This window comes from Rhinatrema bivittatum, chromosome 1 (genome assembly GCF_901001135.1).
Source record: "Rhinatrema bivittatum chromosome 1, aRhiBiv1.1, whole genome shotgun sequence".
Lineage (NCBI taxonomy): Eukaryota > Metazoa > Chordata > Amphibia > Gymnophiona > Rhinatrematidae > Rhinatrema > Rhinatrema bivittatum.
The window spans coordinates 392247290-392259580 of NC_042615.1; the positions used below are offsets into that span (position 1 = coordinate 392247290).

General features: G+C 46.4%; 1 protein-coding gene across 4 annotated transcripts in view; it reads left to right on the forward strand.

Annotated features, from left to right (window-relative positions):
• The window catches only part of NRG1 (neuregulin 1), a 550039-nt gene that overhangs the window by 136995 nt on the left and 400753 nt on the right, over positions 1 to 12291 (forward strand). The window lies entirely within an intron of this gene.

The window sequence follows — 12291 nt, forward strand, 5'->3', positions numbered from 1 at the left end:
GACTACCTTATCATGGGCCTGGACAAAGGTCAAGCTTACTTGCTAATCCTCCTGGACCTCTCAGCTGCCTTTGATACGGTTAACCACTCCATCTTACTAATTCAATTAGCAAATATTGGAATAACAGGAACAGCTCTATCGTGGTTCAAATCGTACTTAGGGAACAGAAAATACAAAGTTAAACTACACAACAAAGAATCTCAGCACTACGCTTCCTCTTCAGGAGTTCCACAGGGCTCCTCCCTCTCACCAACGCTCTTTAATATCTACCTTCTCCCTCTTTGCCAACTTCTAAACAAGTTAAACCTTAAACACTATCTATATGCAGATGACGTCCAGATAGTCATCCCCATCAAAGAATCCTATACTAAAACTCTTGAATTCTGGGAATCTTGTCTTCAAAAAATTGACGGACTCCTCTCCAACCTAAATCTAATACTAAACTCTTCAAAAAGCGAACTCCTCCTAATTTCCACTGAAAACAGTAATACAAACACAAATCCACCACCGAATTTACAAACCCCACAAGTAAGAAACCTAGGAGCTATCTTTGATAATAAGCTTAACCTTAAATCATTCATAAATCAAACTACTAAGGACTGTTTCTATAAACTCCAAGTCTTAAAAAGAATAAGACCTCTGTTTCACTTTCAAGACTACAGATCAATTCTTCAATCAATAATATTCGCAAAACTAGATTACTGCAACTCTTTACTATTAGGTCTTCCCTCTTCTCACACTAAACCCCCTTCAGATGGCTCAAAATACGGCTGCAAGAATATTAACAAACACCCGGAGAAGAGGTCACATATCACCAATTCTCAAAGACTTACATTGGCTGCCAATTCACTACAGAATTATTTATAAGTCCATAACCATTATTTACAAAACCATACATCAACACTCTCAGCTCAACCTTCAAATTCCTCTCAAAAAATTAACTTCCAATAGACCAATCAGAGAGTCCTACAAAGAATCCTTACAAATTCCACATTCCAAAACCATGCGACACATAACAGCCAGAGACAGGGCTTTCTCCACCGCAGGACCATCACTGTGGAACTCCATCCCACCAGATTTGCGACAGGAACCCTGCCTCCCCACTTTCAGGAAAAGACTCAAAACATGGCTTTTTATGAAAGCATTTCCTGACGTAAACTGTGGAGTTAGTGATTAGTCTTTGACTAATCACTAACTCCACAGCATTAGGGCAATTCGTTATTACCTCAAATGCATTGATAGGCATATATGTATCATATGTATCTAGTTAAAAACCCCTGCTTCTTTTCTCTGTTCCAAGTTATATTACTACCTTGTTTTATTGTAACTGCAACCCTTAACTTTCACTTGTATATTGTTACTATTACTACTACCTTTTTAATTTGTTATTTATTGTTATTTATGACCTCTTGTTACCTTTCCACTTGTTAATTGTAAACCGACATGATGCGATACCCATTGCGAATGCCGGTATAGAAAAACTTAAAATAAAATAAAAAAAATACTTAGATCATTTTTTATTCTCTCTACTCCTTCAGGCATATCCACTCTGTTGCATATCTTAGTGTCATCCACAAAAAGACAAATTATTCTGCTATGGTTCTCACAAAGATATTGAACAGAACCAGCTCCAGAACTGATTCTTGAGGTACTCCACTTATTAATCTTTTCACGTCAGAGCAGGTTCCATTTACCACCACTTACTGTCATCAATCAGTCACCCAGATTAGGACAATTGAATGTGGTCAAACTTTTAAAGAAGCATTTAGTCATGAAATTTCTGTTTAGGCCTTTTCATGACAACAGTATTTGTCCTATCTGCAAGACACTGTGACATCTTTTTTTATAGAGAGCGCACAGTGCTTTCTCCTTTCCCCACACCACATGTATTTCAGTTACTAGGATATTGTTTTTGATATAAGGAGTTACTCCTTTTCCTAGAACAAGCAGGATGGTAGTCCTCACAGATAGGTGACATCATCATATGGAGCCCAGCATGGAAAACTTTTGACAAAGTTTCTAGAAACTTTGACTGGCACACTGAGCATGCCCAGCATGCCACTATCTATGCGGCCATGTGGGCTCCCTCTTCAGTCTCATTTTTCCCGCAAAGCAGTTGCCATCGCGGTCTAGGAGCTCTCTCTAAAATTTTTTCCAAATACACTTTTATCGTAATTTTTCTTCCATTCTCCTCCGCATGGAGTCCCTCCTGCTGTCGTTTCCCTGAGCATCTTAGTAGGTTCGTTTTTTCTCCCGTTCTTTGTGGTCAATTCCCGAGCGTGTCATCTCCCAGTGGCCACCAACCATTAACTGCTCGCTGGCTTCTTTTTATGGCATCGACTAGTTTTCGGAAATGCCCCCAGAGCCCACAGATCATGTCCATCACAGATCCGCACGAGGTCTGCATCCTTTGTCTGGAAGCTTCCCACGATGTCCGCGGGTGCCCCGACTGTGCTCACATCACTCCTAAGGGCCATTGTTCCTAACTGGACAAAATGGAGCAGCATTTTTGTGCCAAAAAGTCGGTTTCATCGACTCAGACATCGGGGACCTTGACACCTAAGGGTCGCGGGGACCCCTCTGACTCGGTGTCACTTTCCACATCCCACCCAATCCCCCCTCGAGGAAAAAGGCTCGGGGGATCAGCCGTCTCCATTGTCTGACTGTTCCAAGGCATCCGGATCGTTGCCTTCCTGGGCACTGGAGAAGGACTGGGCCAAGCACAAAGGGAAACACCATCATCGGCACTGGCAGTCGTGATCGCATGGCACCGGTGCCAATGCCGGGGGAGCACTTGCCCATGCTAAGCCTCCCCAGAAGTGACCCCATGGAGAAGAGGCCCCATCTTCTTCCAGGCCTGGGAGTCCCAGGCATTCCCTACCAATTTCGGTGCTGAGCACCGAGCCTCCTCGGCATCCCATGGAGGCTCCGGTGACACCTCGTCTGCCTCCTCCTCCGTCATCCACGCTTTCATCGCTGGATTTTCAAGAGGAATTGGACAGCAGGGTGCAACACGTGGTACTCTGTACCCTCCGGAGTGTTGAACAACCCCCGGCATCGGCCCCTGTACTGGCGCCAAAACAAGTGCCTGCGCTACTAGCACCCCTGCTGGAGTGTCTTGACATCCTGTTGGGCATCCTACCAACACAGCTGATCACCAGGACCCCCTCAATTCCTCATTGGCCACCGAGCTCACCCTCGGAGTGATTCCAGTCCTCAGATCCTCCGAGGAGGAAGAAGCGCAACTGCGCCCGAGGCCAGCAAAGGTGCCTCTACTTCCCAAGCTCATTTCTGGGCCATCGGGAGTGCCAGGGTTGCTGGTTCCCTCGGTGCCCTCTGTGCCTCCAGCGCCATTGATGCCCCTGAGGCCTCCAGCAATGAGTTTGCTCAGACAATCCTCGATGCCACTACCAAGGGGAATGGATGTTGGTCTCCCTAACCATCCTTTTGAGGATGTAGGTGAGGAGGATGCACCATACGATCCCTGGCCAGATGATTCATCTGAGACCTCTTCCGAGGACTCTGGCAATTTGCCCTCTGAGCCTTCTCCACCAGAGGAGAGATGTCACTCTCCCCCAGAAGACCTCTCCTTTGCAGGCTTTGTTAGTGCGATGGCAGAGGCCAGCCCTTTCCAACTCCTCACTGAGGAGGATGCCTGCCTCAAAACGCTGGAGTTCTCCAGTTTGTGGATGTACCGAAGGAGGTGGTGGCTATCCCAATCCATGAGATTCTTTTAGAACTCTACAGGATCTGGGAGCATCTGGGATCTGTCCCTCCAGTTTCCTGGAAGACAGATGCCCTCTATCTGGTCCAACATGCCCTGGGCTTCCAAAAGCTCCCCCACCAGTCTGTGGTTGTTGAGTCTGCCCTTAAAAAGGCAAAGAGATCCCGCAGCCATTCATCCGACACTCCGGGCTGAGAACACAGAGCCCTGGATGCTCCGGGTAGGAGAGTTTTTCAAGGAGCAATGCTCATTGCCCATATTGCCTCCTACCAGTTGTATATATCCCAGTACAACAAGAACCTATGGAAACAGTTTCAAGAGTTGGCTGAGAACTTCCCTCAGCATCAACAGGAGGAACTAGAGGCAGTGGTTCAGAAAGGCCTGGAAGCCGGAAAGCATGAGGTGAGGACAACCTATGACTTGTTTGAGACATCGGCCAGGGTGTTGGCCGTGGGCACTAGCCCATGGCATAGCCTGGCTTCGAGCCTCTGACCTTCTCCCAGAGGTCCAGGAGAAGTTGGTGGATGTGCCCTGTACCAGAATGAATCTATTCAGTGACAAGGTCAAGGACACAGTAGATCAGCTCAAGGACCACCACAAAACCTTGCAGCAGTTTTCACCAGCGCCTCCAAGCCACAGTCTTCTGGGCACAGGCCTCCACGACCAGGACCTCACAAGCCCTTCTACCTCCAGAGAAGGTACTATCCTCCGGCTACACATTCCAGGGCATCAAGCATTAGAACTAGGGGCCGACTGTGTCTGTTTGCAGACCACTGGGCCCCCATCACCACAGACCGGTGGGTTCTGGCCATTGTGAAATACAGTTACTGCCTGAACTTCAAAACAGTCCAGGCAGAATTCCTGCCACTTTTAACGTGGGACCCCTAGGGACATCAGGCAGCCCACGAGTCTGAAATCTCAGCCTTGTTGAAGGCCGGAGTGGTCGAACCCTTGCCCCGCTCTCAGTAGGGTCGGGGGTTCTACCCAAGGTATTTTCTGATACCAAAGAAAACGGGCAGCCCATTCTCAATCTCAGAGCCTTAAACAGGTTCTTGCACTGAGAACACTTCAAGATAGTCTCCTTGGGCACCCTGATCCCTCTCCTTTGCGAAGGAGATTTGCTCTGCTCTCTCAATCTGAAGGATGCTTATACCCATATAGCCATATTCCCACCTCACATGAAGTGTCTCCGCTTCCTCGTAGGGCTTCCTCGTAGGGCACAAGCACTTCCAATACCAAGTGCTACCATTCAACATCAGGAGCACCACGCAGGAGGGTGCTCTATGCTCCCTTTGCCTCATAGCCAAGGTGCTCTAGTCACTGGCGTTCATAATCAATCTCCCCCAAATCTCATCTCAGCCCAGCCCATCCCAGCAGCTGCCATTTATCGGAGTTCTGCTGGATATGACCCTTGCTAGAGTTTCTTCCCCGGTACCATGCCCAGGCCCTGGCATCACTAGCATACTCTGTCCATCAGAGTTGGAAAGTCTCTGCCACGGTGATACTCCGCTTCCTGGGACACATGGCAACCTCCGTACATGTCATCCCACTTGCCCGACTAGCCATGCCTGTTGCACAATGGACACTGCTCTCAGTGGCTCCAAGCCACCCAGGCCCTCTCAGCACTGGTACAAGTTACCTCACTACTCTGGGCCTCTCTCTCCAGGTGGGAGAAGCTGACCAACTTGAAAAGAGGTCTTCCCTTCCAAACAGCATCTCCCCAAGTGGCATTGGTCACCAATGCCTCCACTATGGACTAGGGAGCATATGTGGACAGTCTCCACATGCAGGGCTTATGGTCAGAACAGGAAGCATGATGTCAAATAAACTTCCTGGAGCTGTGAGCAATCCGGTATGCCCTCTCAGCATTTCAGAATTGCTTGGCCCACAAAGTGGCCCACAAAGTGGTCTTGATCCACAACCAAGTTGCAATGTGGTACATAAACAAGCAGGGAAGGATGGGCTACTTCCTGCTTTGCTAGGAGACAGTGCAGATTTGGGCCTGGGCCCTGTCGATGGGCATGCTTTTACGAGCAGTTTACCTTGCAGGGACAGACAATGTAATGGTGGACCACCTGAGTCAGGCTTTCCACCCCCACAAGTGGTCGCTCTACCTGACAGTTGCGGACAGACTCTCCACCTGTGGGGCAATCCAGATGTGGATCTCTTTGCTTCCCCCTGGAATTTTAAAGTGCCCCACTACTGCTCCCTGTACAGGGAGGACGGGGAACCAGCCTTGGATGCCTTCACCCAGTTTTGGGGCAAGGGCCTCCTGTATGTGTATCCTCCCCTCCCGCTGGTGGGGAAAATGCTCATGAAGCTCCAGCAGGACAGAGGCACCATGATCCTGGTCATCCCAAATTGGCCACGGCAGGTTTGGTTCCCGATCCTGTGAGACCTGTCGATACAGGAGCCTATATGTCTGGGCACCTTCACCGACCTGATCACGCAGGATGAGGGCAGATTGTGCCACATGAACGGTCGCTAGCCCTCACTGCATGGATGTTGAAAGGGTAGTCTTACAGTCCCTCAACCTCTCTGATAATGTGTCGCAGGTACTGGTGGCTTCCCAAAAGCCTTCCACCAGGAAGTCTTACCTATTGAAGTGGAGGAAGTTCGCCGTCTGGTATGAGATGAAAGGCCTAGACCCTTTCTCGTGTCCCACGCCACGACTATTGGACTACTTGTCCTTCTCGGAGTCTGGGCTACAGACCTCTATCCGAGCCACCTGAGTGCGATCAGTGCATATCACTGGGGGATAAATGGTGCACCAATTTCTGTGCAACCCTTGGTGGGCCACTTCATGAGGGGCCTGTTTCAACTAAATCCCCTCTGCATCTTACTGTTGTGTCCTGGGACCTCATCGTGATGCTAGCGCTGCTCATGCAGTCTCCTTTCGAGCCTATGCATTCCTAAAGCTTAAACATCTCACCCGGAAAGTCATTTTCCTGGTTGCGGTCACCTCCGCTCACAGGGTCAGTGAGCTTCAGGCGTTAGTGACATATCCACCCTATACGAAGTTCTTTCATGACTGGGTGGTCCTACGCACACACCCTAAGTTCCTGCCTAAGGTGGTGACTGATTTCCATCTCAATCGGTCCATCATTTTGCCTACCTTCTTTCCGAAGCTCCATTCCCACCAGGGTGAACGTGCTCCACACAGCCTGGACTGCAAGCATGCCCTTGCCTTTTATCTTTAGCGCACTGCAGCCCACAGGCAGTCCACGCAACCTTTTGTCTCCTTTGACAAAAACAGACTGGGTGTTGCGGTGGGCAAGCAGACCCTGTCTAACTGTTTGGTGGACTATATATCCTTCTGCTATGAGCAGGCAGGCCTTCCGCTTAGAAGCCACATCAAGGTGCACTCAGTCAGAGCCATGGCAGCGTCACTGGCACACTTTTGTGCGGTCCCCATCACTAAGATCTGCAAGACTGCGACGTGGAACTCCCTGCATATGATCGCTGCCCATTACTGTTTGGACAAGGACGGTCGACAAGATAGTACCTTTGGCCAGTCTGTCCTTTGTAATCTGTTCCAGGCATAAGAACCCAACTCTCCCCACCTAGGGCCCAGTATCTGGTTCTTTCTGCCTCCTATTACATCCCACAGCTCTTCTGTTGTTGTGCCTGTTGGCATGGGGTTTAGTGCTGTTGGTCCTGTTATTGCCAGGGGCAGCATGCAGCTTGGTATTCACCCATCTGTGAGGACTACCATCCTGCTTGCCCTAGGAGAAAGCAGAGTTGCTTACCTGTAACAGGTGTTCTCCTAGAACAGCAGGATGTTAGTCCTCAGGAAACCCGCCAGCCACCCCACGGAGCTGGGTTTGATATTGGTTTGTTATTTTATTTTTCGCTCATCTTTTTGCTAAGATACAAGACTGAACAGGGACCCCGCATGGCCACGCAGATAGTGGCATTCTGGGTATGCTCAGTGTGCCAGTCAAAGTCTCTAGAAACTTTGACAAAAGTTTTCCGTGCTGGGCTCCATCTGATGATGTCACCCATCTGTGAGGACTAACATCCTGCTGTCCTAGGAGAGCACTTGTTACAGGTAAGCAACTCTGCTTTCCCCTTTTCAGTCCTCTTTGTCCTTCTCAACAAGCTATAGCCTGAGATGGCCATATTCTATTCATGAGATTCAAAGAACCATGTCTCTAAAACAGCAATAATATCCAAGTCTGCCTCCACCATAAGGGCCTGCAAGCCCCCTTCCCCGCCCATCGTGACATCATCAGCTGGATCCGGCTCAACATATAAATGAGCAGCTGAAGCCGAGAGCCAAAGGAGGGTGCCTCTTATAGCCAATGTGGAAAAAAAAGGAAAGACTTTTAGTTCTTTTCCTGCACCAGGAACTATCAGAGGACCAATGGGATACACATGTACAGCATACTGGCGAATTATCTCTTTTGGACTGTAGTATTGAATCCTCTTCTTGAGAAGTTGCCTTAAGTCCTGGCATTGTCCAACCTCTTGCACAACCAACAGGGGTTCCACCCCTCTGGAATCTAGGCATTTAACTGATGTTGTTTATGCAAAGCTGTATGCCACTTAGAACACTTTAGTGTAATTTGCAGTATTAAAATTCTATACATAAATACAAAAATAAATAAATATGGAACTTTGCAGCTGAGACTACAACCATTTGTGCACATCGCTTTCCAGTTTTTTTTTTTCTCAGCTTGCTGCTAGTCCTGGCACCTTTTCTTCTTCTATGTTTAAGAGTGGACCAATTGTGTTCTTTCTCCACTCAGGTCCGAAAGGGCTATCGAGTGGCCAAAGGGCTACTTCAGAGACCAACATTGCATTGCTGGGTCTCTCTGATGCGTCAGGTTCGGCAGAGGCTAGGGCTCCTTATCTCCAGCCTGCTGGCCCGTGCTGGGGTAGGTTTCACCTGCCACGGTGCTCCCATGGAGCTCCTCTCCGGTCGCATCATGGCCGAAGGGTACACTTCATCTCCCAGGAAATAGGACCGCTTCCCAGTGCTCCCACAACACATAGCAGGTAGCGATCAAGGAAGGCAACGTCCAATGGCAGCGTGGGTCAGCAACAAGGAGGCAGTCCAAGAAAGGTGTTTATGGAGTGGATGGCAGGAACAGGAAGACTAGGTAGGGAACCAAGGAATACCAGGAGGCAGGTAGGAGACACAAGGACCATGGCAAGGCAGACAGACACAAAGACCATGACAAGGCAGGCAAGAATACAAGAGCCATGAGAACCAGGCGACCAGTGCAGAAGACTTGTTGCTGAGGTATCGGCATAGTGCAAGGCGTGCCTTAAAATATCCCATTCCATAAACATCATCAGGGTACGCCGAGGTTGGATTTCCCACTGGATGCCTTAAAAGAGGTGGAAGTGCATGTGCAGTTTGGTCGGTGGTGCAGCAGTGATGAGATGGCATGGTGGGAGGCCCAAGCCTGAAGGAGATAAGGAGGGCATCAGCCATAGCGTGGCTACCATAGTCGGTGAAGTGTTATACATGCTGTTTCCCCAGAGTCTGAAAATCTCTCTGTAATGCTTGGATGTTGTTTCTAGCAAGATCACTGGTCCTCAGATGAATGATTACACTGATTATATAGTCTTTACTTTTTTCCTTAATGGTACTGACAATCTGGTTCACACTTCTGCCAGGAGAGGATCCTGGAAGACATTTAAGTATTATTAGTCTTTCAAAATGAGTCCTCAGGTTAGTGCCTTTAATGATTGAATCTTCCCTCATAAGGAGCTTTCTGTTGGGATGTTTGGTTGTATTTTGCTATTTCTGTGGGACTCTGCTGACATTGTATCTCAGCAGAAGGGGCTTTCTACTATGATGATTTAAAGTATTTGGGGGTTTCTGTATGCGATGAGTGTCTGTCTATTCAGATACCACTTTAGTTTCCATTTCTGAGGCATCATCATTGTCCAATGCAGAAAAGGCATTTTGTATGGATATCATTTAGGAGAGTGGATGTCTCTGTGTCAGAGGTCATACCATCCCAGAGCCCACTGTAATTAATTAATTCCTGAGTTTCCGAATCCTCTGTGGGAGTGGAGGCAGATATTGTAGATGCTGTACAGTAGGGGAGGTTTTTTGAATCATAGACAATACATCTTTCAATTGAATCAACTCCTGTTTTTATTGCAGACAGCTTAAGTCAACTAGGACAAGCCTTGAGGTATTGTAGTTGTACATGGATACATCCTGTCAGTTTAATTATTATTGCTCTTACTGTTTGAACATGATGAGGGCGATATTCAACGTGACTTAACCAGATAAGTATGGACTTATCCGGCTAAGTGGCGGTGGCTGAATATCTGCCTTGGATCAGTGGCACCGCTTAGCCAAATAAGTACTTATCCAAATAAGGCTTTATTTATCTATAAAATTTCTAGTGTGCTGATCCACAAATCTGGGTAACAGAAAATACACACATAAAATACAATCAAACAGCAATAAACAACTAAAGATAGCATACAATACAGTAAAACAAAACCAAAATGGAACAAACGGATGAGTGGCAGGTGGAGTGATGGCTAACTTCGGTCAGCCCATAGAATTGTCCTAAAGTTAGCCAGATAAACATATCCTGCTAACTTTAGGATAGATGGGTATTTTCAGTGGCACAGCTGTGCTACTCAATATACAGACTAGTTTAGCCAGTTAGGTTTATCTGGCTCATGAGCCAAGCCACACAGCAGTTCAATAATTATCTCACTGTGTATAGCCACAGATGGGTCAGTATATATATTTTAATTTTTTTTTTCAGCCTGACATGCCCTTGTCTCATGTACATAATAAATTGACAGGAAGTCAACAATTGGCAGCATGATCTGATGTGGACTTAAACAGCTCCAGACAATCTACTGTATTTTACCATTTATTGCTTGCACTCACACTTTACAAAATAATCCTCCACAAAATTGTTCCTGTTGTTCTTCCTTGTTACTTTATTGGAACAAAATTAAAGAACAATTTTGTCAATTTTATCCAATAATCTTTTCATTCACTGTACACCAAACACAGTATATCACAGCTCTTCATCCCAGAGACATAGCCACAGGTGCCTGTACCCCTCACTTTTGGCTCAGGCTCCCAACCCTAGCTGGAAAAGTCTTGTCCCATCTGTCATCCCCTTAAAGGTACAGATTCTGTCAGTCCTTTAAGGAGGCTAACTTGAAAGGGAAGCACATCTTCCCTTGGGCTAGACATGTAATGGTTTGAGGCCATCATAGCCTTTGTTTATTTTTGGCAGTTAATTATTCATCCTCTCTCCTCTTAGACTCTTCAAAATTTAGGAATGCTGGTCTGGGTGGAAGCCTTCTTACCCAACTGCTCTTCAGCAGCCTGAGAAATTAGCATTTTGTATGGAATAGTTGCCTTAACCCCAGAAGAGTTAGAACTGACTGAGACAAGGCAGGGAGAGTGAAGAGACAGAAGATATAGGAGTATTACAAGAAATGAAAAGGGTTTTGTAGCATTGCTGTGAAGACCCATATGGGAAGGGGACAGGGCAGGGCAGGGTAGGGAGCTGTCCACAGCACCTATCCATTTTCATCTGCAAAATATGCAGTTCTGATGCCATTCCTACTTCATCTGCACTCCATAAAACAACCCACAGACATTCAATACCTGCATGTGTGCCAATTACTATTTCTCCTCCCACTAGTAGCAACAGCAGACTGGAAAATTGTCCACAAAATCTCTTCTCTTGTGACTTTCTTGAAGCAGATTTGATAAAGAGACATGTTAAATCTAGAGTTAGTATAATTCTCAGAAAGCTTTTATACTGACTTCAGAAAACCCGCAGGACTATCTGAGGAGTAGAGTGGAATTATATGAGATATTGGTATTTAGCTTGTTTGTTAGATTTGGTTCTTGACATGTGATTTTTAAATTACTATTTCATTACCGGATGGGTTATCTTAAATTTTGTTCTTCCATGCCCTGAGCACCTCCAGTGATATGGTGTGTCCCATATATTTTAAATAAAGAAATAAATAGCCTGACACTTTTTTTTGGTCCAAAGCAACAAAAATAAGAACCAGAAAAGTGACCATGGTACCTTGATCCACTCTTCTCTCCCTCTCTGTACAGAGATTTAGTTTTTCCTTAGGTTTCTTTATGTGCAGGCCCTTGCCTATTCCTTTGCTGGTCAATGTAGCTTTGAAAGCTTCATCTTGAATGATATAAATACATTTCTAAATTGCATTGCAATTGTTATTCTAGTTTCTTCTCTGCTATTATTTCTATCTAGCTGAATATTTGTGCTGGGAAATAGAGAGTGGAAGACTGAATGTTCAACTTTCTGAACCTTATTTCCTATGTTGCTTTGTATTTGGCCTTTTTTTAGATGAGCTTGTCATTCTTAACTCTCATAATACACTGGTCACAGGTGCCGACATCATTTTTCACCCCTACTACCTACCAAAGACCATATTGTGGCTCATGCTATAATAAAATAGTAACTTTTCCTTTAATTATAGAAGGAAAAAAGGTTAGATGAGAGAGATTACCAGGATGAATTGATGGTACAGTAAATTGACATAGTGCCACATACCACGAATTGATCTCATTGTTGGCAGCCTCA